The 23,998-nt window shown below is 43.4% G+C and overlaps 1 protein-coding gene across 3 annotated transcripts in view; it reads left to right on the plus strand.

Moving 5' to 3' along the window:
- Positions 1–23,998, plus strand: part of B4GALNT1 (beta-1,4-N-acetyl-galactosaminyltransferase 1) — a 2,012,712-nt gene that overhangs the window by 1,054,123 nt on the left and 934,591 nt on the right. The gene's annotated exons all lie outside the window — the stretch shown is intronic.

Genomic DNA, 23,998 nt, shown 5'->3' on the forward strand with positions numbered 1-23,998 from the left:
GGATCAGTAAAACCAAGAAACTCAAAACAAAGCAGATCCAAACCAAGAACAATATCCAAAGGCTTGAAAGGAACTGAACAGTCCAACGTATCTTGAATCAAAATTGACTTTAATGAAGAACAAATAAAAAGTAGAACATTACATCAAGCGCTTTCGCCTGGAGTCATACCAGGCTTTATCAAGATAAACCATCATTAAAAATTCAGTGCTTAAGTACCTTCTAGTCCAAATCATGTGACTAGAACTCCAATTAATAAAATATGCTAATTAGACATTGAAACTAGCAAACCACCAGGTTATGTTAGAGACTTAAAAGTTGTTTTACAATGCTGTCAAAGTTAAAACAAATACATCAACATAACCAAACTACAAGCCAAACTTGTAATGTCTTAAGGCAACATTAGAAACGTATAAAAAATTCATATGTGCCTTGAGAACCATTCAAAAATCGTGGTTAAAAATTACTGCCCATTAGGCACAAAATAGGCAGTAGTTAAAAAATTGTTCGAAACAAAACATTCTCCATATTGTTAAAATAAACGACACTTCCAAGAAACAAACATCATAACTTAGCCCTCCGCAGTTTTAAAACACTCATGATGCTAACACTGTCATTCAAATCAGGGGGTTTAGTTGCATTTAATTTAAGCTGCCACCACAGTTCCTTATATTCCAATCGGGCCTCCCACTCACCCCCTCTACTGTCCTGCAAGACCTGATCTAAAATGAAAAACTTAAGTTGCATATTGGGGCATGAACCAAGATGTTTATAAAAAGCATTGTTTTCTTTCTTAGAAACATCGTACAGGTGCTCATATATCCTTCTTCTGAGTGTTCTCTCAGTTTTACCCATGTAAAAACTGGAGCACTGTGTGCAAAACCCCAAATAGACGACCCCTTTAGTACCACAGTTGTAAAAATGCTCAGCCTTAACTCTAAACCTCCTTAGGTGGAATAAATATAGAATTTTCATTAAGCACATAAGAACATTGTTTACACGAGCCACACTTATATGTGCCAAGTTTCGAACAACCCCTTGTGGAACCAAAACCAGATTCACCTTCAAAAAAGGCCCTTAAGGTTCATGTCTCTTTTTCTAATAAAGTGAGGGCGTTCCTTGACGAACTGTTTGAAATCGTCGTGATGTGTCAGTATAGGCCAATATTCTATGAACACCTTCAGGAATGCATGGATCATGCAATCCCAGATAAAACCAAGACCCAATCCTCCAAAGGCAGGCGTCCTGTCTGGTGGACCCCAGCCATAAACAAACTATACAATAGAAGGAGGAAGCTACTACATGATAGAGCAAAATCCCAAAAAGGGAAGGCATCTCTGATCAGTATTAGCAAAAAACTACGGGCACTCATAAAATCGTCTAAGGCCAGCGTCGAGAGAAAAATTGTACAGTACACCAAGGATAATCACAAGGCTTTCTTTAGTTATGTTAGGAACCTGGGTGGGAATTCCCAGATATGCTCAGAATTAGTCCAAAATGACAAAAAAATACACCGAACCCACAGACATTGCCAACATCCTAGTTGACGGGCTCAGTGCAAACCCCCCCCCCCACCAAAAGGGCAAATATCTGTCCCAGCAGAGTGCTGCCCCTGACATCTCAGATGCTCAGAGAAGAGCCGCCCTCTCCAAAGCAAAAAACACAGCATCAATGGGACCAGACGGTGTCCCGGGCTGCGTCCTACATGAACTCCAAGAAGAGCTAAACCCAAACATAAAACTACTGTTCAATCTCAGCCTTACTACAGGATATGTACCCAAAGAGTGGCGTACAGCAACAGTGGTCCCTCTCCACAAAGGTGGTGCCTCAACGGATCCTGGAAACTATCGCCCCATAAGCCTGACTAGCTTGGTCTGCAAAGCTATGGAAAGGATCATCATGGACCTCATAAATAAAGATATTGGGGACCTACAGACACTGGATCCTACCCAGTTCGGCTTGGTTGAGGGCAGATCCTGCCTCTTAAACCTGGTCGACTTCTTTGAAACAGTCACCAAGGCCATTGACGAGGGGAAGGTGGTCCACACAGCCTACCTGGACCTCGCAAAAGCCTTCTATACAATACCCCACTCGGGCATTATAGATATGCTCACCAGCTTAAAAATAAACCCCTATGTCACTAGATGGGTTGCAAACTGGCTCAACAACAGAACCCACATGGTTAGAATTGCTGGAGCCATGTCAGACTCCAAACCAGTTGCAAGTGGCGTCCCACAAGGCTCAGTCCTGGGACCTCTCTTGTTCGGTATATATTTCTCGGAGGTACAGGCCAACGCAGAAGGACTGTGGCTGACCAAGTTCGCAGATGACTGCAAACTAGGCGCCATAATCGACTCTCCAGCCGACACAAGCATCCTATAAAAGGGCCTCATAGAAACAGACAACTGGTGCCAGAGCCATGGCCTCAAGCTAAACGCCAAAAAGTGTATAGTCATCCCCTTTGGCAAAAACAAAGTGCCCACAAATTACCACGTAGGTGGTAATCCATTAAGTATGGAAGAAGTAATTAGGGACCTGGGGACCCAAGTTGATAGCAATCTCTCATTTGAAAACCACGTGGCCAAAGTGGTTAGAAAAACATTTTATATAGCCCACCTAATCATGAAGGGATTCACATCTAGATCAGGGGAGGTCATTGTGCCTCTTTACTCATCCCTCATCAGGCCCATAATTGAGTACAATGCCCCTTTTGGGATGTACCTTACCAGACACCTGCAGCAACTGGAAAGATCCCAAAAGTACCTCACCAAGAGGATCAAAGGGCTCAAATAGATGCCATATGCTGCCCGGTTAAAGAAACTCCAGCTCTACTCAGTGGCATACCGCCTGCTCAGAGGCGATCTGTGCCTGACGTATAAAGCCATGTCCAACCCGGAATTAATGGGCATGCTGCACCTCAGAAAATCCAAATCCCATCGAGCTACACGCTCGAGAAACTTGAACCTCAGCACTGAAATAAATAGGACATGCTGGAGGGACAGATTCATAACCCAGAGGCTCCCTTCACTCTGGAATAAAATCCTAGTCCAGGTTAGGCAGAGTCCCTCATTGACTCTCTTCAAGAGGAATCTTGATGAGTGGATGGGAGATCGTAGATTTACCCCGGGTATCACTTTTGTGCCACTGTTAGAGGCACAGTATACTAACCTCGAAAAAGGGCATAGCAAAATTAATTTAAAATGGGTGGCGAAAGCCAAACACAATCTGGCTAGGCTTATAAATGCCCTAGGGCAGATAGCCTAGTATGAACCTGTGAATCAGTAAGTACCAAAGGTAAGATTTTGGATACTGTGGCATATTGCATTATCCTCTTTCCCATAGAAATTGGCTTATGACTTCTGTTCAAGGTATGGAATGGAAGTCCATGATACATCTGTATTGAGCTGGTATGTTTTTTCATTAAAGTGCTCTCTTTTGTTACCACTCTCTTACCCCAAATGTAGATATATAGGTAGTGTTACATATTGCATAAACTTGAAATTGTATGTTTCTTTGTACATCAAGCCACAAACTTAAGTGGATTCCATTGCTTAGTGCCGTTATGTATTTTCTTGAGAAATTTGTTTGCAATTTCAGATGGACTCAGACACATACTTTCTTACATAATAAGTGGCACCAGAAGACTGTCATAGCTGTGTGATCATTTTTGTGCCCCTCAGTTGTATAACACACCTGTCTGTGTGTGTGATATTTTCTAGGCAGCAAATTAAATTCTAGACATAATTGTATTATGTGATAAAGGTGGTCTTTTCCATCATTTTCAAATGTATATCAAGAAATCATTTTTACGAGTGGAGATGGCTTTAAACACATTTGAGATACTGATGTCTGTTTGCCTTTAGCCTATTAACTCATTATGCACATGTAGTATCCAGGTGCCATTTTCTGAAAGTTTTGTAAGAAAGTCTGAATTCATTATAGATGTATTGGCATTTATAACTGGGGATAAATGTTCAGTTGCAACATTTCTAAAATATTAATCTTAAAGTACAATTATTTCCCTTGTCTACAGAGAAACAGGTGACAGGGGCTAGCAAAAACATGAGTACATGGAGTTATTGTGACTTCCATCCAATCCTGAAAATACTGTCCCAGGGATTCAGAAAGAATCCCTCCACTTGTGGTAAGAGCTGGAGTCATAAGGACTGATCTGAAGTGGTTAACTTCATTTAGTCTGCAACCTGAGGGTATCGGATCCGTCCTTACCTAGCTAAAGATCCGAGCTCCTAGCTCCTCCCCCTACCCGTAATCACCCGCTACACATCCCCCATCCTCAGATCTAGTTTGCCGCGGCTTATAGCACCTTCTAGAGACGAGCTCTTGGTGTGGGTGAGAAATTTCTAGTTTTATAAACTTTAAAATCTTTTTTTTTTTTCAGGTATTTTCTGTGTTGTGTGTGTATGGTTTAGCCCCCTTTACTGACTGGTATACTTAGTTTAATATTTTTAAGGTAATTTTTCTTCAGATTTGTTTTTCAACCCTCCCCCTAGTGTGTGAGTGTGTAGTGTGATGGCTGAAGGGCCTAAAGCCATTTTTTCTAAATGCACTGAGTGTGGTCATAAGCTGTCCCCAGCCGATGGCCACACTCAATGCGTTATTTGCCTGGGGGTGGCCCATTTATCCACCAGCTGCCAGGTCTGTGCAGCTTTCAACCCCTGGGCTATCAGGGATAGGAGGAATAAGCTAATCCTGGCGGGACTGTTGCCCCCGGATTCTTCCTCCTCTCCCTTTAAGGTACCGGTCGTGGTTGCAGCTTTCGTGCCTTCCGATCCCCCTCCCATGTTGGGGACTCAAACTCCCTCTGTTTCTCAGGATGAGGGGGACTCTTCTTCCTCTTCTAAAGAGAAGAGGAGAGATAAGGACCGGCATAGGCATAAAAAGCGGGCGGAGTCTCATCCCTCGGCCCCGCCAGCTAAGGTAGGTAGTCCCGCTAAGAGGGTCTCTGGTTCTCCTCATTCTCGGCTCCGTTCTCCTTGCTTTTCCCCGGAGCCGGAAGAGGAGTACCGGTCTCCCTCGAGGTCCTTGAGGCGGCTCTCCAGGCCCGCCTCAATGACTTCCTCCAGATCCACCAGAAGCTTGACCGACGCTGATTTGGACCGGATGATGCGTCGTTTCTTGCAGGCTCAAATGCAGATGGGGGTGCTCCAAGCTCGGCCCCTTTCTTTACCCCGATCGCTCCTTCTCTGATCCAGTATCGGGTTTCGGAGTCTTCGGATCCGTGCCGTTTCGGACCCGGGGATCCGTCGGCACCGACAATCTTGATTACTTCGACGCCGACTATGCCCTCGAGCATGTCGGATCCTAGCTCTCGGGGCCGAGAGCTGAGCGTCGGATCCATGGGGGTAACTGTGTCTTCGGCGCCGTTTAGGTCGGAGCACACTTCCCTCTCAGGTCCGACTGCTTCGGCTCCGACACTGATCCCTGCATTGGCGCCGAGGGGGCTGCTCTCGGAGCCAGGGGAGAGCGGTTCGCCCTCAGTGTTTTATGTAGTGGAGAGGGTGCTGTCGAGGACTTCCAGATCCCCGGTCCGGGCTGCGGATCCATCCGTCACCCCTGCGCATTTGGGCATGTCCTCCGTCATCCGGCCACAGGCACAGCCTGCATCGGCACTCCAGTTGGTTCCCTTAGAGGAACAAGACCCCGTGGGTGAGCCCTCCTCAGATAGCCCCACCAAGGAGGTTCCTCACAAACGGAAGTGCAAAAGGAGGCACCTGGACTCCCCTGAGTCCCTCACAGAGGACACAGATTTGGAGGAAGGGAAAGGTTCCCCAAGGTCACCCCCTGAGGATGTCTCCTTTGGAGACATCATGGAAATACTGCGAATCAGAGGAGGGTGGTCTGCCCAAAAACCTTCCTCGGATGAGTCTGTGTTTCTGGATGCATTCGATGCAGGCCCATCTACTTCTTGGGTGCCCCCCCCCCCCGGCTGACCCCCTTGTGGACTTAATTACCACCAGGGCTTGGAAGGAGCTGGACACCGTGGAGCCAATTCCCAGAAGGCCAGACAAGATACTTAGCCCCCCTTCTGATAGGCTGGCTTGGTCTAAAGGTTCTCCAGTGGATGCCATGGTGGTGGCGGCTGCCACCAAGAAGGAACTAGCGCAGGAGAGTTCCTTGGTCCACCCTCCAGATGAGGAATCTCGGACGTTGGACTGCATTGGAAAGCGGATGTTTGCTTCAGCTACCTTCTCTGTGAGGGTGCTGAACTATATGGCACACGTTATCAGACTCCAGCGAGACTTGATTAAGGAATACGCTGGAGCCCCCCTCAGAGTCCATGGCGGCCGAGGACAAATGCACCTTCTCGACTCGCATCGCCACTCTGAAATCTATTACTAACACATCTATGTGGCTATTCTCCCATGCCACGGAGGGAGTGGCTAGAGCCAGCGGAGCAGGCATCGCTGTCCGGCGCCATGCCTGGCTCCGCCTTTGCGATTTTGTGGAACCCTTCATGGCGTCCTTCGCTAATGCGCCCTTTGACGGTTCTATGCTCTTTGGCAAGACCGTCCACGACACGCTGGTCCAAAGCGAGGAGGACAGGAAGATGCTATCTGCCATCAGGATCCGCTTCTCTCATCCCCAATGGTCCTTCTCGAGGAACCAGAGAGGACAAAAGAAGATGTGGTTTGGAAATCACAGCAGTCTCGTCCCACTTCGGATCCCTCGTCCTTCAGAGGCAGAGGAGGACAAGGTGGACGCTGGCCCAGAGGCAGAGGGGGGGGCGAGGAATCTCTGGTCCCGAGAACCTTTCTCGGAGAGGCCCGCGCAACAGCCGTGAGGGCGTACCCGGCTGTCCCTCTCTGGAGGCAGTCGGGGGGCATCTGTCGGAGCATCTCCAAACTTGGGAGTCTATTACTACGGACCGGTGGGTGCTCTGAATTATATCCAGAGGTTATTCCATTCCATTTCTGAGTCTTCCCCCTCCTATGAAACGCCTCCTCGATGTCCCACCCGATCAAAGGGAGGCGGCAGCTTCGGAAATTTCGAAGCTATTAGAAAAAAGAGCCATCCAGCATGTCCCCCCAGGCCAGTCCAGATTGGGAAATTACTCCAGGATGTTCATCGTGTTACACTGCTGCAGTCATCACACTTGGGTTATCCTGCCATCAGGCGGTCCCACAGTCAGCCAGAGTTCCAAAGTCTTGGTCAGGCGTCGGTTGCTCTCGCTTCTTCCCTGATGTCAGTGCGCCAGGGGTATATGAGGCATCTGACGCCATTTTCTTCAGTCTTTCTTGCTGTGCGGTGCCCGAAGCAGAAGCAGTTCGCAAGTGCCGGTCGGCTGACTCCTGAGATTTTCAAATCAAATTTCAGACTAAAGTCTTCAATAAAGCTAAGTACCCCATTGGGGAACCTTTTCTTGCCTCAGTCCGATGTCAGAAAAAGTTAACAACTGCATTTCTTGTGGGAAGCAAATACCTCATACAGACTTTCATTCTTCTAAATACCTCCGGTGGAACAGGAAACACTGTCAATATGATGGAAATGTTGCCAGAATTCCAAGCAAAATTCACAAAGAATCACTGTAATGAAGTAATATAAATCCACAGTCTGTTAGGCACATTGAAAAACTGCTCCAAAAAATCGCGTGCTAGAACCACCATTTATTGATAACAGAAACACAAAAGAATGACCTAGGTTTCGTCCGTCTCCACAGACTTCATCAGATAACGACAAAAAATGTACTAACCCACTTAAATAGTACCCGTCGAGTTAATAATCCAATTACTCAAGTAATCAATGCAATATTAAAAACTTTGTTTAAAAACAAATAAAATACATACAATAAATGCAATAAAATCATAATATAGTCCAATATGATTTAACTTATACAATAATTAATAAAATACTAGTAAATTGTATGATTTATGTAAAAAATGTATATATAAAGTATTAATGAAGATGTGTATATGTATAGGAGTGCTAAAAATATAAACTATATTAATATCACATAAATATAACATAAATATAAATATATAAATATACTATAATATGATAATTAATTAATTACTGTTCTATGTATCTATATTTTATTATTGACTATACTATCATATATATCATGTGACACTAATGTAAGTTCAAATATGAATAACAATGAATCATTATATGTGAAAAATATAATGTGAAAAATATAATATATATGATAGTATAGTCAATAATAAAATATACATACATAGAACAGTAATTAATTAATTATCATATTATAGTATATTTATATATTTATATTTATGTTATATTTATGTGATATTAATATAGTTTATATTTTTAGCACTCCTATACATATACACATCTTCATTAATACTTTATATATACATTTTTTACATAAATCATATAATTTACTAGTATTTTATTAATTATTGTATAAGTTAAATCATATTGGACTATATTATGATTTTATTGCATTTATTGTATGTATTTTATTTGTTTTTAAACAAAGTTTTTAATATTGCATTGATTACTTGAGTAATTGGATTATTAACTCGACGGGTACTATTTAAGTGGGTTAGTACATTTTTTGTCGTTATCTGATGAAGTCTGTGGAGACGGACGAAACCTAGGTCATTCTTTTGTGTTTCTGTTATCAATAAACGGTGGTTTTAGCACGCGATTTTTTGGAGCAGTTTTTCAATGTGCCTAACAGACTGTGGATTTATATTACTTCATTACAGTGATTCTTTGTGAATTTTGCTTGGAATTCTGGCAACATTTCCATCATATTGACAGTGTTTCCTGTTCCACCGGAGGTATTTAGTGGTTCGTTCATTGTGGTTTATAGACTTTCATTCTTGTTGTATTCCTTGCCTAGGCCCAGACCACGACGTCACAGGTTGTTGGTTTTGTGCTGGGTTTAACAAACGTACTATAAAACGTCAGTTTGGTTTCGCCCGACATTATTTTGGTAGGAAATTTAATTATACCATGCCGTCGGAGCAACCGACGACCAGAATGCATAAAATCGCAAAGATAAGGACAGGCAGCCGAGACGCAAACCAGACTCCATGGCCTCTGCTAGGCCAGTCGCCGGTTCTCTGGTTTTCAGTGAGGTGCCTACGCAGCCCCTGACGACCGCTGAGCGCCAAAGAAGATGGGGGAACTGAGGCCTATACTAGACCTCTCATCTCTAAACCTGTTCATTCCCAAAGAGAAATTCCGGATGGTCACTCTGCAATCTATTCTCCCCTTCCTTCGGGAGAACGACTGGATGTGCTCCATAGACCTCAAGGATGCACACTACCACATTCTGATGGACAGACGATCCAGGAGGTTCCTCCACTTTCGGCTGGGAGCCAGTCATTTTCAGTTCAGGGCTCTTCCGTTCAGCCTGACCTCAGCCCCCAGGGTGTTCATCAAGGTCATAGCAGTGGTCGCAGCCCACCTGAGACTTCAGGGCATTCGGGTCTTTCCGTACCTGGACGACTGGCTCCTCACCGCCTCCACCAGGCATCAGCTGTGCTTGGCCAGGGATTATACCCTGGCTCTTACTCAGCATCTAGGTATTACTGTAAACCTTCAAAAATCATTCCTTCATCCTGTGCAGGTTCGGGAAATGATAGGGGCCAAGATAGATACACGCCATTCCAAGGCCTTTCTAACAACAGACAGGTTGCGCAGTTTGTCTCTTCATGTTTTGGCAATTCTCCAGTCCCCAGCCCCACCTGTGGAATTAGTTCTGAGAGCTTTGGGCTCCATGCCGGCGGCCATCGGTCTGTCGCCCTTTGCGCGGCTGCGCATGAGAATCCTTCAATGGACTCTTCAGGTCCAATGGTCACTTTTGCTGCACCCCTTGAACACCCCAATTCCCTTGAGCAGGGTTTGCAAGCACTCCCTTCTCTGGTGGATACACTCTCAGGAGCTGCGAGAGGGGAGACCGTTCGTCATGCCTCAGCCCCAAGCCACGTTGACCACGGACGCTTCTCGCCTCGGGTGGGGGGGCATGCTAAGGGCAGAACCGTCCAAGGCACATGGGCTTCCTCAGAGACCATTCTGCATATCAATGTCCTGGAGATGAGGGTGGTGCTTTTGGCGTTGCAAGCCTTACAAGACCTTCTTCCTCCTGGAACTATAGCAATTCAGTCAGACAACATGGCTGTAGTCTGGTACATCAACAAACAGGGAGGAATCAGATCTTATCCCCTTTGCCGAGAGGCCATGAGAGTTTGGGAATGGGCGACCTCCACCAACTGCTTTCTGGTAGCAGTGCACATTCCGGGCTGGACCAACATCCTAGCGGACAAGCTAAGTCGTTTGATCCTCACACCATACGAGTGGTCTCTAAACCCATTAGTAGCGAAACAGATCTTCCTCAAATGGGGTCTACCTTGCTGCAATCTTTTTGCTTCTCCGTAAAACATGAAGTGCAGCGAATATTTTGCTCTAATTCCCCCAATAGGGGAGAGCCCCAGAGACGCTCTAGTTCATACTTGCCCCCCCCCCCCCGGTCTCCTTTATGTTTATCCCGTGCTTCTGCTCATGACGAAGTTCCTGCAGAAAGCCCATCGGTTGGGGAGCAAGATAATCCTCATAGCCCCATTCTGGCCTCACCAGATCTGGTTCCCTTACCTGCGGTCTCACAGTGTAGTTCCTCCTTGGATCTTAGATCCCATTCCAGTTGTAATTTCTCATCCTGCAGAATTACAACCCCCAAACCTGGGCGACCTCAAGCTCACGGCTTGGTTGATCCAGTTCCGCTGATAGCAAGGACTCCCAGTGTTTCGTCACCAGTGAAAGCCATTCTGATAGCAGCACACAAACCTTCTACCAGAAAAATCTACGGTAGTAAATGGAAACGTTTTTCCATTTGGGCCAAAGACAGAGGCTTGGACCCTTTTACTGTCCCTATCCCGACGATTCTTGAATTTCTGTCCCATATCTTTCATCAGGGAGCCAGTGCATCTACGGTTAAAGTACAGTTGGCAGCCATCTCTCATTTCCATGTGGGGGATGATGTAGGATCACTGGCTTCCACCAGGATTTGCAAAACCTTTTTAAAAGGCGCTTTTCTGTTAAAACCGCCAGTTAAATCTGCGGTCCCACCATGGGACTTAACACTGGTCCTACAGGCTTTGACGGGCCCTCCTTTCGAACTGACCGCGTTGGCTCAGTTGAAATTTTTATCTTGGAAAACAGCCTTCCTGGTTGCAGTTACTTCGGCCAGGAGAGTGTCTGAGCTTCAAGCCCTCTGTATGAAACCCCCTTATCTAATATTTCATAAGGACAGAGTTTCTCTCAGGACTAATCCTTCCTTCCTCCCTAAATTAGCCTCTGAGTCGAATATTAATCAGTCTATTAATCTGCCAGTGTGTTTTCCCAATTTCCAGAACAAAGGGGAATACACACTACACAAATTGGATGTGCATAGACAACTGCATTTTTATTTGCACAGGACAGTGACTAACCGTAAATCTGATCAATTGTTTGTGTCCTTTGCCAAGTTTTCTTTGGGTAAGCCTATTACCAAAGTGACATTAGCCAACTGGATTTCACAATGCATCATTCAAGCCTATTTAGCTTTGAACAAACCGGTACCTTTGGGAATCCATGCTCATTCAACCCAATCCATAGCTACCTCTGCAGCGTTCTGGTCTAGAGTTCCTATAGACGACATATGTTCAGCAGCTACTTGGTCCTCCTCTCATACATTCATTTCCCATTATAAATTGGATATGATTTCCAGGAGTAGGGCTTCCTTTGGCTCCGCTGAAGGCCGCCCAAGGTTTCTAGGTAGCTGGGGACTCTGTCCCACAGGTTGCAGACCAATTGAAGTTAACCACTTCAGATAAAGAAGATGTTATGTGATCCTATCTCGCCTACATTCTGTACAGATGGGTTCGGCTCCGACTCGGCACGCTATACTATAGAGCGAAGTCTCTAATTGGCTGAGCTATCTTGTATCCCAGGATGCACCACCACTACCTCCCCAGATCTCGTTTGCCGCTTGATAGCAATAGACGTGGTCTCGACTTGGCTGGGCTAAGTACCTTTTACTGACTGATTTTCTGTCAGAAAATTTCTAATTTTTCAACCAAAAGCTGTTTTAACAGCTACTTGTTGTTTCTGAGTGTTTTTTAAGAAAGTTTGTTCCAAGGGCTATGGCTACTTCGACAGCCTTTCATTTTAAGCTTGCCATTAGTGACATTTGTGCTGCGGCTACCTGGGCCTCTCCTCACACATTTATTTCTCATTACAAATTGAATGTGGCATCTCGGGGGCGAGCTTCCTTCGGTTCCACAGTTCTCAGGAGTGTTTTCCAGTGAGCCACCCAGGAATCAGGTGCTAGGGACGCTGTCCCATCAGTACAGAATGTAGGCGAGATAGGATCACATAACATCTTTTAGTTATGTACTTACCATAACTTTAGATGTTTGGGATCCATCTCGCCTACATTCCTAATAACCCACCCTCCTTCCCCCTGCCTTGGAGATCAGAAGAGACCGGACGGTTCAGTTTAGCCGTTTCATCTTGAAACACCTGGCAATGTTATTTCAACTGTCTATGAGTGTGGGCATGTGTGCGGACAAACAAGATCTGGGGAAGTAGTGGTGGTGCATCGTGGGATATAAGATAGCTCAGCCAATTAGAGACTTCGCTCTATAGTATAGCGTGCCGAGTCGGAGCCGAGGATCGGCTCCAAACCCATCAGTACAGAATGTAGGCGAGATGGATCCCAAACATCTAAAGTTATGGTAAGTACATAACTAAAAGTTATGTACTCACCATAACGTTCCATCTGAGTGGGTAACTTTATTTGTCTGCAACCGACCCCTCCCTCCATTCCCCCTAACCAGTTTTGCGCTTCTTAACCAAGGAGAGGATTGTCCATTCTGTTAGGCAGTAGGTTACTGGCCTCTGTCGAGGGTCTTGTGGAGTCCCTATAGGCAAACTCGATCTGAGGATCGGGGATGTGTAGCAGGGGATTATGGGTAGGGGAGGAGCTAGGAGCTCTGATCTTTAGCTAGGTAAAGCTGCCGGCTCAGATCCGAGGACAGATCCGATACCCACAGGTTGCAGACAAATGAAGTTACCCACTCAGATGAACGTTATGGTGAGTACATAACTTCTGTTTTCTGTGGTTGAGGAAAATAAAATTTATAGACGTTAGCCACAATGAGGAAAGACCTCATTATCAGCTAATTTACATGAAAGACCTCATTATCAGCTAATTTACATGTCTCTGAATTGTCCATAATTACAACAAGTACAAATCCCCATCGTCTTGTGGTAAGCATCTCAGGCAGCCCATGTATTGCACTGACACAGGCACCCTGTATTCACTCACCCACAAACATGCACACATTCAAACACACATGGATACACCAGTGTACCTCTTAAATGTCCCTGAGTTGACAGAACATCCTTGTCTTCTTATTTTTGTCCCTGCCTTGGAAACCACAGAACTTTACAGTCAGTCAGTAATGTCAAGATATTAGTATTTAATTCCTGTTATTGTTCATAAAGTGCACCATGATGCTAGGCCTGTTGCTGTGTTAACTTTTTAAGTGAGTCCAAGTAATAGTGTAAAACTCTAAATGCTCCTGATGTTGCCTCTTATATGTGCCCTGTACCTTGTAACTAGCTGACTTTTGTAGTCAGTGAATAATGCCAGACATTAGAGTTTTTTACTTATTATTGTGTAAAAAATAATTGAACCCCGTTACTTTAACTTTTTTCTTCCCCTCAAAGATGCAAGGTAATATGTTAACAGTATGCCTGTTTTCTAGAAGTAGCGCAGATAAAACACTGCTCAAGAGCTGGGCAGTGTGCCAAGGGTACATTGTTTGGAGCCCCCTTCTTCCCAACTTTCACTACTTTTTTTTCTAAACTCTTAAGGTAATATGTAAGGCTGTCTTTGATGTCTGCTGATAGTATAGAGGAGTGAAGCTCTGCCACAGAGCTGTTTCTGACTGATTACAGTACAGGGTTTGAATCGCTTTAAGTTCCTTTAAGGCATGACATAGAGTGTCCCTGGTGTCTACTGTTCCTCACCCTCCATGTCTTTCATGCTGCAGAATATGTTTAATTAGCTTTTTAAGTGTCATTAGGACTTGATATAAACAGTATCCCTGCTCCATATCTTTCGTGCTGCCGAACTTGTTCAGTTCACTTTTTAAATGCCTATATAAAAAATATCCCTGCTGTCTAGTTACACCCCCCCCCCCAGTATTACAGGAGTTTCTCATTAGTCTGGAAGAGTGTGGAGGTATAACAGCCCAACCCCACACAAACAGAAATTCATGCCACTATACATTTATATATAGACACACACACACTCACTCACTCAAAACACCCCCACTTGATTGCACTTATGGACAGATACACACACACACACACACACACACACACACATGCCTACCCTGCCTGTCCCTTAACTAACACCCATACTGTGACCACCCAGGCACACACACACACACACATGTATGCACACGTGCGCGCACACACACACACACACACACACACACACACACACACACACACACACACACACACACACGAGCACCTGTGGCCACTCATCCCTCTACATACACTCACACATGCAGCCATACACGCGCACAAACTCCCACCTTGTTGTTAAACTCCCCAGCACTTGCCTCTGACGTGATCTCACCCATTGAAAGCAATGGGTGAATGTGAGCTTTTGGCTATCTTCATTAACAGGGCCAGCTGAGGTAACTTACACAGCCAAGAGATTCCGAGAATCACTTAGCTGCATAAATACTTTACCACAGGTGTTCCCAGGGGGAGGACACATTGCTAATTAATATAGGCTGCTCCACTGGAATGCCTCATTGACATTTGCAGTAGGCCACAGAGACAGCATCACAGTAGGGCTGTCTCTGAATCAGAAATACTTACATTGAGTGGTAAAATGGACTAACTTCTCATTGTAACTTTTCTGAATTCCACCATGTACTTCTTTAAAAAAGTGTGATATTTATTCTTTTTAAATGGCCATAAAAGTAGTGATAACATTTGCTTTAATTAAAATGTAAGATACAGCTACTCCTTTGTTTTTTAATCTAGGGGCAAAGTTTAAGTACCTTTTATAGACATTTGTCCAAGCAAATTTCCCAGAATGTTTCAGTAGAAAATAGCAAACTATTTTGAAAGTTTATTAATTTGTATAGAGGCCAAATGCTCCCTATTGAAATGTCAGCACTCAAAATGCCAAGTGCAGACAAGCCGGAAAAAAAAAAAGACTGAAACCACAGGAGAAGAGTAAATCTTGAAAACTGCTCTTCACCTCTAAACTTCTTTTTGCAGGAGAGCAAGCCTAACCCCCAGCATCCCCACCCATCCATGTGGGTGGCAAGCCTCTTACACTTGCCAGCTTTTACATATATATATATATATATATATCTATATATATATATATAGGTCTACGGTTGATTCAAAACTCACTTGCCCCCCCCCCCCTTACTTTATATACTAACTCCAGGATCACGCTACAGTGGTGAAAATGCCATTTATAAATTTCAACGAAATGAGTTTTCCGTGAAGTGAGCTTTCAGTGAAGTGGTCCTAGTAATTTCATTTTCAGTCAAGTGAGTTTTCAATCAACCGTAGTAGACCCATATATATATAGATATAGATATAGATATAGATATATATATATATATATATATATATATATATATATATATATATATATATATATATACACACATATACCAACTCCCAGATTGCCATACCTCAGAGAAAAATGAATATTCCAAGAAATGGAGTCTCTGACATAATATATGCAAGTATATTCTTTTGACCATTCAGTCACTACATTTCTGGACTCAGTGTAGCAGGTCCCAACATTTCAAATGATTACCCAAAAATAGCCATAACAGTCATTAGTATGAACGTTTCTGTTTGAAACAGAAACACTGCTGCTGAATAATTGGAATTGAGTTCAGGGGTTGTTCAACAACCTAGCTGTCAATTATATGCACATCTGCTTTTCTTTCCCACAGGCTGTGCAAGTCATAGTGACAGTAACAGATTCTGATAACTGCAGGGTTTCTATCCTGGAGATGAAGTTGGGGAAGTTACCTCATTTAAGAAACTGGGTCTAAAAAATTGCAGTAATGTGGCTGTATATCTTGGCTGTTTTTAGATGTGACAGCTCAGTTTTACAGTACTGTTTTCTGGATTTCACGCAAAAAGTCCTAGTGGCTCCTTGGTTATTTGTGGAATAAAATCTTTGACTTAGCAGATGCTACTATTGCCAGCAACAGTCTAAAATTTAATCAGAGGTTTTTAAGAAGATCTTAATTCAAAGCTTCCATATCTTAGTCCTGTCAACTATTTTGGACTGTAAAATTAGATTACTAAGGCTGTGCTTGGGAAAAGGCACACTTTCGCAAACAAGAGTATATGACTTTTGGCTACAAGAACAAAATAATGCACTGTGTGACGCCCGTGCCCTGGCCCAGCAATCAAGGATCCTCAATCCTCATCATTAACACCAGTGAAGGGCATCTCATATAGGAGGAAAGGATAACAAATACACACAGTAAAGTGCAGTTTACCTTAAGAGCACACAGAGATCACAGTCAGTCAGGGGCTGGTTGCTCCCTTGCTCTCCAGGTCCCCAATAAGACTCCCCACTGGCACAGCTATAGGGTCCAGATCTCAGCCTAGTGGGCAAGCTAAAACCTCTAGCACCCTCTCTGTCCAACCAGTGATTTGTGTCCCTGCCCAAGTAGCGGACACACACACACACACACACACACACACACACACACACACACACACACACACACACTTTGAGAAGAGTTTATATAACCACACAGACACTAATGGGGAAGGCTGGCACAGGTTCTCCAGCTGTGCCCCCTTTCCCCAGACTATACGGTAGTATCAGCTGCCACCACCTACTAATATTTATCAGCTACTGAAAGGCGCTTAAAAGGGTGTCTAATTATTACTGTGCAGTATTATTATCCAATTGGTGGTATAACTAAACAGGATCGCTGTATACATGCAATGTACTCTTAGAACTTAACTTATCTCTACACAAAACAGCCACAGTTGAAATGTTTTAAAAATTTTTAATAATAAATAATAAAAACACAAGACTATACTTTTTACTACACAGTGCTAGTCAAGAGTTCATAGATCACAGAGACATACTTAAAATAATTCAGTAGTACAGTTCTGACATCACAGAAAAACACAGTCTAATCTTTGTAGTTTGTAGCTATTTCTAAGAGAAAACACAAGTCTAAGATAAACTTACATATAGAGCAAAGGCAGAGTGCTGATGAGTTGGATGGTCAAGACAAGCATGGTTAATGCTCTCTGATTCTCTCTGTTTTTAAAATCACATTCCTGGTTCACATTACATCATTCTTCACACTTCCCTGAGTTCCCAGGCTAACAGAAACTACATTTACATTCTTAACATCTCATTTTGTTATATTGCAGCTGGTCAGGAAGCAGAACAATGAAAGTACATTTGCATGTTTAAATCTAGCAATTTAACTCTTGGTTAAAACAATAGAAAGAATGTCTTCATTTAGACATTTCGGCACCGTGTTTAGATCAAAGGGTCACAACATGCTTTACTTGGTCAGCTTTCTGCCAGCAGAGTGCACTGTTGTTACATTTTTTGCAGTTCCACATCTAACAGCAGTCTTTTCACATTTAAGACAATAAGCCTGTGGCTTACATTAATATTTACAAATGACAGAATTATCTATAAAATTCTATCTGGCTAGGCTAGGGTTACCACCTGTCCCACTTTGCGAGGGACAGTCCCTCTTTGGGCAGTTGTGTCCTGACAAAAAATATTAAAAGTGGCAAATGTCCTGAGATTGTAGGACATAATTATGTGCCATATTTTATGTAATAGTTGCATAAAATAGTTATTTCTGTATCTAAAATACCTAAATGTTACAAGAAACAGAATAAGCAACTAAACTGCTACAAGAATAAGCTTTTATTTAGGCAAAAAAGTTAAGTTCTATCCTTTGTAATGACCGTGGGTATGTGTTGGCCTATAAAATCTGATGTGTGTCCCGAAAATGTCCCACTTTGGCCATTTGAAAAGGTGGCAACCCTAGGCTAGGCTGGCAGCCTTCACACATTGTCATGCCCCCCCTTTCCCATATACTTCTGTGACATAAAAGCTAACCATGTTTTGCTGCTGATTGCAAACTGGAGACCTTTATCAATTCCAGTTCTGATATTCAGAGTCGCCAATATGGGTTGGGCCAAACAAATGTTTGGTGTTTCTTTCATGGGTTTACTCCCACTGCCTAGAGTTGGATAGTTTTCTTTTGTAAGTCTAATATCATCACTGAATGTTATATGTTTAACATTCCATTTAATTCTAACCCACTCATTAGGGACTTTGGGTACCAGTAGTGATAAACTCTTCTTTGACCACCACGTCTGCACTGTCATTAGGAAATTCTGCTGCCTTACACAATTCCCCAAGCTCCAAAGAAGTTGATAATCCCACTTTATTAGGGCCATCTTTGAATATAATGCCCTCTCAGCTTGTACCTTACTAAACACTTAAACCAACTTGACACACCAGTCTTTCCTCACCAGAAAGAAAAAAAAAAAAGATTTTAGTAACCTTAGCTACTTGCTGTCTGATAGACTAAAAGCCCTAAAACTGCACTCACTATTGTACACGCAGCTGAATGGTGATCTCTGTTTTGCTTTCCATGCTGAATGACCCTGCACTCTTTGAACGTGTTCACCTAAATTAAACCAATGATAAAGTACAAAAGCATAACAAGCTTGGGGTGAAGGGGGCAGCTTCCACAGGTATAAGGTGTTAGGGGATGTGATGGGGAAGTGCATTTACTACATTCTTTTCTGTCATACCTTTCTGAATACATCTTTCCAGTCAGAAATGTGTGAATTTATGCGCTTGGATAGATTTTATTTATTTATTATGGACCCTTCAAAGGATACATTGAAAGTCTTAAAAGAAACAATAAAGTTGTCTTCAAAGAAGTCATACTTGACAACATGAAAACATTTTTCAGTATGAGCGCACAAACAGGGAATATTACAATCAGATCGATCTGTACTTTATCTGTGAATTATTTCTTTTCTGCTCTATTTCTTACTCAGAATATATTTATCGTATCTACTTGTTCCCCTTCAGATAACAGTTATTTTTCATCATAAATAGAAATACACACACACACACACACGTCTGTGTGTGTGTGTGTATATATATATATATATATATATATATATATGTGTGTGTGTGTGTGTGTGTGTATGTTATTTATATATAATTGTGTGCGTGTTTTACATATATAGCGAGTTAATTTTTTTAACTTAGTATCCTGTTTAAATGACCATCTCAATTTAGATGCTGTGACAGAGAGTTAACTATAATGGTGCCCAGAGCAAGATTAAAATTCCTTTTTCTAAATGAATGACTTTTGCTAACCAAAATCCCATAATCTCTAACGCTCAGTAGAAGATTTTCTAAGCTATAAGATCTGATGCACAAAAAAAAAAGAAAGAAAGAAAAAAGAAAAAGAAAAGGTGCATGTTTTGTCTGAGCAGTCTTTCTGATATCTAATCTTTATTTATGCCAAAGGTAGTCTTCATTAATGGCCTGAAACAGTTTATACAGCTTCAGGTCTCTCTACTACAAAGGCAGAAAAAAGATGAGGTATTTTTACTTATGTTAAATGTAAACAGCTACTCTAATACTTCAGGTAAAGGTAACATCCTTCAAACGTGCCTTTTCATAGGTTCATATGTTCATAGGTTTATACTAGGCTATCTGCCCTAAGGCATTTATAAGCCTAACCCAAATTATTGTGGCTTACGCCACCCCTTATATGAAAAAATACTGTGCCCATTAGTTTGTTGTGCCTCTGTCCAGCAGTGACACAGAGTTGATTCCTGGGGTAAACCTACGATCTCCCATCCACAGGTCTAGATTTCTCTTGAACAGAGTCAGCGAGGTGCTCTGCCTCACATGGACCGGGATTTTATTCCACAGCATAGGGAGTCTCTGAGTGATAAATCTATCCCTCCAGCACGTCCTATTTATATCCGTGCTAAGGTTTAAGTCGCTTGCTCTAGTGGTTTTGGTGGATTTGGATTTTTGAGGTGGAGCATGTCCATTAATTCCGGGTTGGACATGGCCTTGTATGTCAGGCACATGTCACCTCTGAGCAGACGGTATGCGACTGAATAGAGCTGGAGTTTCTTCAATCTGGCAGCATATGACAGATTTTGGAGTCCCTTTATCCTTTTGGTGAGGAACTTTTGGGGTCTCTCCAATTGCTGCAGATGTCGGGTGAGATACATCCCGAATGGGGCATTGTACTCGATCATTGGTCTGATAAGTGAAGAGTACAGGGGAACAATGACCTCACTAGATCTGGATGTGAATCCCTTCATGATCAGGTGGGCAATGTAGAAGGTCTTTCTAACCACTTTAGCAATGTGAGTGTCAAAAGGAAGGCCACTGTCAACCTGGGTCCCCAGGTCCCTGATAACCTCTTCTGTGCTTAGTGGATTGCCACCTATATGGTAGCTTGGGGTTACCTTGTTTTTCCCGAAGGGTATGACTATACATTTTTTGGCGTTTAACTTCAGGCCATGGCTCTGGCACCAGCTATTTTCTTTGTATCTTTTGGGCAAAGACCTGCAGTGATCAGACATATATTAGCGATATGATTAGCACTTTGTGTTACAGTTTCTTGTAATAAGTATAGAACACAGTCAGATGCTATAAAAAGCCAGTGGCTAAGACCCACCACATCTTAATCTTCCTTCAAAAATGCCAGTATTCTACATGTATATGGAATTGCAAAATGGTCCTATATGTCTATAAATAATAAAACTACAAAGCAGGCAGTAAATTACCAAACAGAATCTAGCGAGGTATATATATTTTGTTGTAATTATTCACCACTCTCTACTTTATTTTTCTGCTGTAAAAATAATAATGAAAAAAAATAACATTGTTATGTAATATGCTTACCGTAACAGACATTTGGTATACTTTTGCAATGAAAACATACCTAATGTCTCCCTGCTTGCTCTGTTGCGTTTGCCTCCTGTAGTTTTCTAGAATGTGTTTGAGCTGAGCACTGTTTGTCCAACTGACAGCAACACAACAGCTCTATCACTGAAAGCCACTTTCAGCAAACAGGTGATGTTGCCTTGTCTCTACTGTTGTGCATCCAGGGAGTTGGTGTATATAAGTTGGGGTGCCAAAGAAGCTAAAATCCTATTCACTGAACTTGACTTTCCATCAGATAAATAGCATTTCAAAAATAATCGTGAATCCTAGATCTGAAGTTGTCAAGCTTCATTTTATTCTTAACCAATGGGTTCCGCTCTGAGCATCGGAACCATCTTGGACATTTCCATACCTCGCGCAGGCCAAAAACTCTTGAGCTTCAACCCTACCCTTAATGCATCTCTTCTAGTTACCTCAGATCTTATTTGCCGCATTCCTGGGCAGACACATTCAACTTCACTCTCGAGCAAAGTCAGTTTATTTACTGTTCTTTCCTTGTATTTAACACCAAGTTTCCACTGGGCCGGCGAGTGCTAAAACCTCAGAAGACTCAGATTCAGATTCTGTCTTCTTCAGATACTTCTCCACACTATTCCCTTGAGGAGGTCCCTCTGAAGAAAAAGTGCAAGAGGAAGCACTTAGATTCCCCGCAGGAATCCATCGAGGAAGATACTGATTTTGATGATTAGAAAGGATCCCCCAGATCACCTCCTGATGATGTCTCCTTTGGAGACACCCAGGAAATTTTGAAACAGAAAGATGATTGGAAGTCTCAAAACCCTAGTCCTGAAGAATCAGTATACCTGCAAGCTTTACGCACTCGCCCGTCTACCTCTTGGGTGACTCCACCTGCTGATGAACTTATCCAGTTGAGTGCTCAGTGGGCATGGAAGCCACCCAAATCCATTGAGCCTATTTCCAGGAGACCAGATAAAATTGTATCCCCTTCAGAAGATAAACAATTTTGGGCAAAGGGTCTAGCAGTAGATGCCATGGTCGTAGCAGTGGCCACAAAAGAGGAACTAGCTGAGGAAAGTTCCTCTATTCATCCACCCAACAGAGAGTCCCAGATGATGGATAGGTTTAGCAAGCAGATTTATGTTTCCCTCGACCTTTGCATTACAGTTTTTGAATTTTTTGGCACATTTAACCAGGCTTCAAAGGGATCTGATCAAGGAGCTCTCAGATACCCTGGCAGGAGTGGTCTCTGATGAGGTACAAGACAAAGTTGCCTCTCAGTTAGTTACCATGGAATCTGTGTCTAATTCATCCATGAGGCTCATTGTACATGCAGCCGAACATGCAGACGAAAGGGCTACCAGAGCAATGGGTTCAACTGTAGCCATAAGGAGACACGCTTGGCTGTGACTTTGTGGAGCTATTTAAGTCCTCATTTGTTAATGCACCCTTTGATGGATCATCCTTATTTGGCCCAAAGGTTAGAGAAACATTATCCAGGTGTGAGAAAAATGGAAAGACCCTTTCCATTGTGGGTGTATGTTTTTCTGCTCCTCAAAGACCTTTGTCCAGGAATCAAAGAGTGGGTGGAAAAATGTGGTTCAAAAAATCCAGAAGGTCTTTTCAAGACACACACGGTGAAAGTTCCCCCAGGGGCAGGTGGGGGAACTTTAATGGAAGACGCTGCCCACACAGCAGAGGTCTTTGGGCAAAACCAGGGATGTCCTTCAAGGATGCATCTGCAGTCCTAACAAATGGGTTGTCCTGGCCTCAGGCAGCCCTTCGGTCGGCCGGATTCCAAAGTCTGGGTCTGGCCTCGGCTGATGTCGCACTTCACCCGACGTCATAGCTGCAGTTCAGCGGGTATAAAGGCATCAGCCGACGCCATTTTCCTCAGTCTTTCTTGCCGCGTGGCGCCCGAAGCAGAAGCTGTTCGCAAGTGCCAGTCTGTCAGAACCAGAGATTGCTACTACCGAAGACTTCTAAAAAGCTAAGTACCCCGTTGGGGATTCTTTCTTGCCTCAGCCGATGTCAGAAAAAGTGAATAACTGTTTAACTTGTGGGAAACAAATACCTCATAAAGATTTCCACTCTTACTGCCTACCTTGTTTAGGCCCAGACCACGACGTAGCAGCTTGTCTAGCCTGTGCTTCCTTCAACCGACGGACTCTTAGACGTTGGTCGGAGTTTGCAGAGGAGTTTTTCGGCTCCGCTTTTGCTTATAACATGCCGTCGGAGACTCCGACTTCACAATTAGCTAAAAAGCGTAAGGAAAAGGACCGACACTTGCGGTCCGCGGTTACTGACGAAACCGCGGTTAAGCCAACAGCGAGTGTCTCGGTTTTGGCTGAAACAGAGTCCGCGATTCTTCCTTCGGCCGAAAGCATGCCTCCTACTACCGAGGCCTCATCCAGCATGGCTGAATCTGCTACAGAAATTCCACCTGCTCTTACAGTTTCTCAGGATTTATCAGATACTATCCCCTTAGATATAGCTACTCCTGCACGTGGAGCTGCTAGGCCCCCTGCATCCATGTCAATTAAGGCTTTTGCCAGGGCTAAAGCAGCTAAATCTTCAAAGGCCGTGCCTGCTAAAACCCCCTCTCACAGGCCTAGCTCTAGTACTCAAATGCTTAGTCTAGCAGAGGATCTCATTTCTTTGATCAGGGGAACCCAGTCTCACCCTGACAGGGCCTCTCACCCACCTCCAGAGAAGAGGCCTAGAGCAGAGCCCCCTGAGCCAGTTTCTTCAGATTACTCCTCTGATGATTCAGAAAAGACAAATCCTCCAGAAGGCCCTTATTCTCCATATGAGGACTCTGATGCAGAGGATTCCATACCTTCTGCCTCTCCTCCTGAGGAATTTTCTTTTGGGGAAACCTTGCATGCTATGAGGGAACAATTTCAATGGCAGGGCCAGGATTTTTCAGACTCTAGGAAAAGGCTTAGGACCTTTTTACATTTACCACAACATAGGCCTTTAGCTATTCCTCCTGTACTTACAGTTGTGGATGATGCATT

This window comes from Protopterus annectens, chromosome 9.part0 (genome assembly GCF_019279795.1).
Source record: "Protopterus annectens isolate FY-2018-M chromosome 9.part0, PAN1.0, whole genome shotgun sequence".
NCBI lineage: Eukaryota > Metazoa > Chordata > Ceratodontiformes > Protopteridae > Protopterus > Protopterus annectens.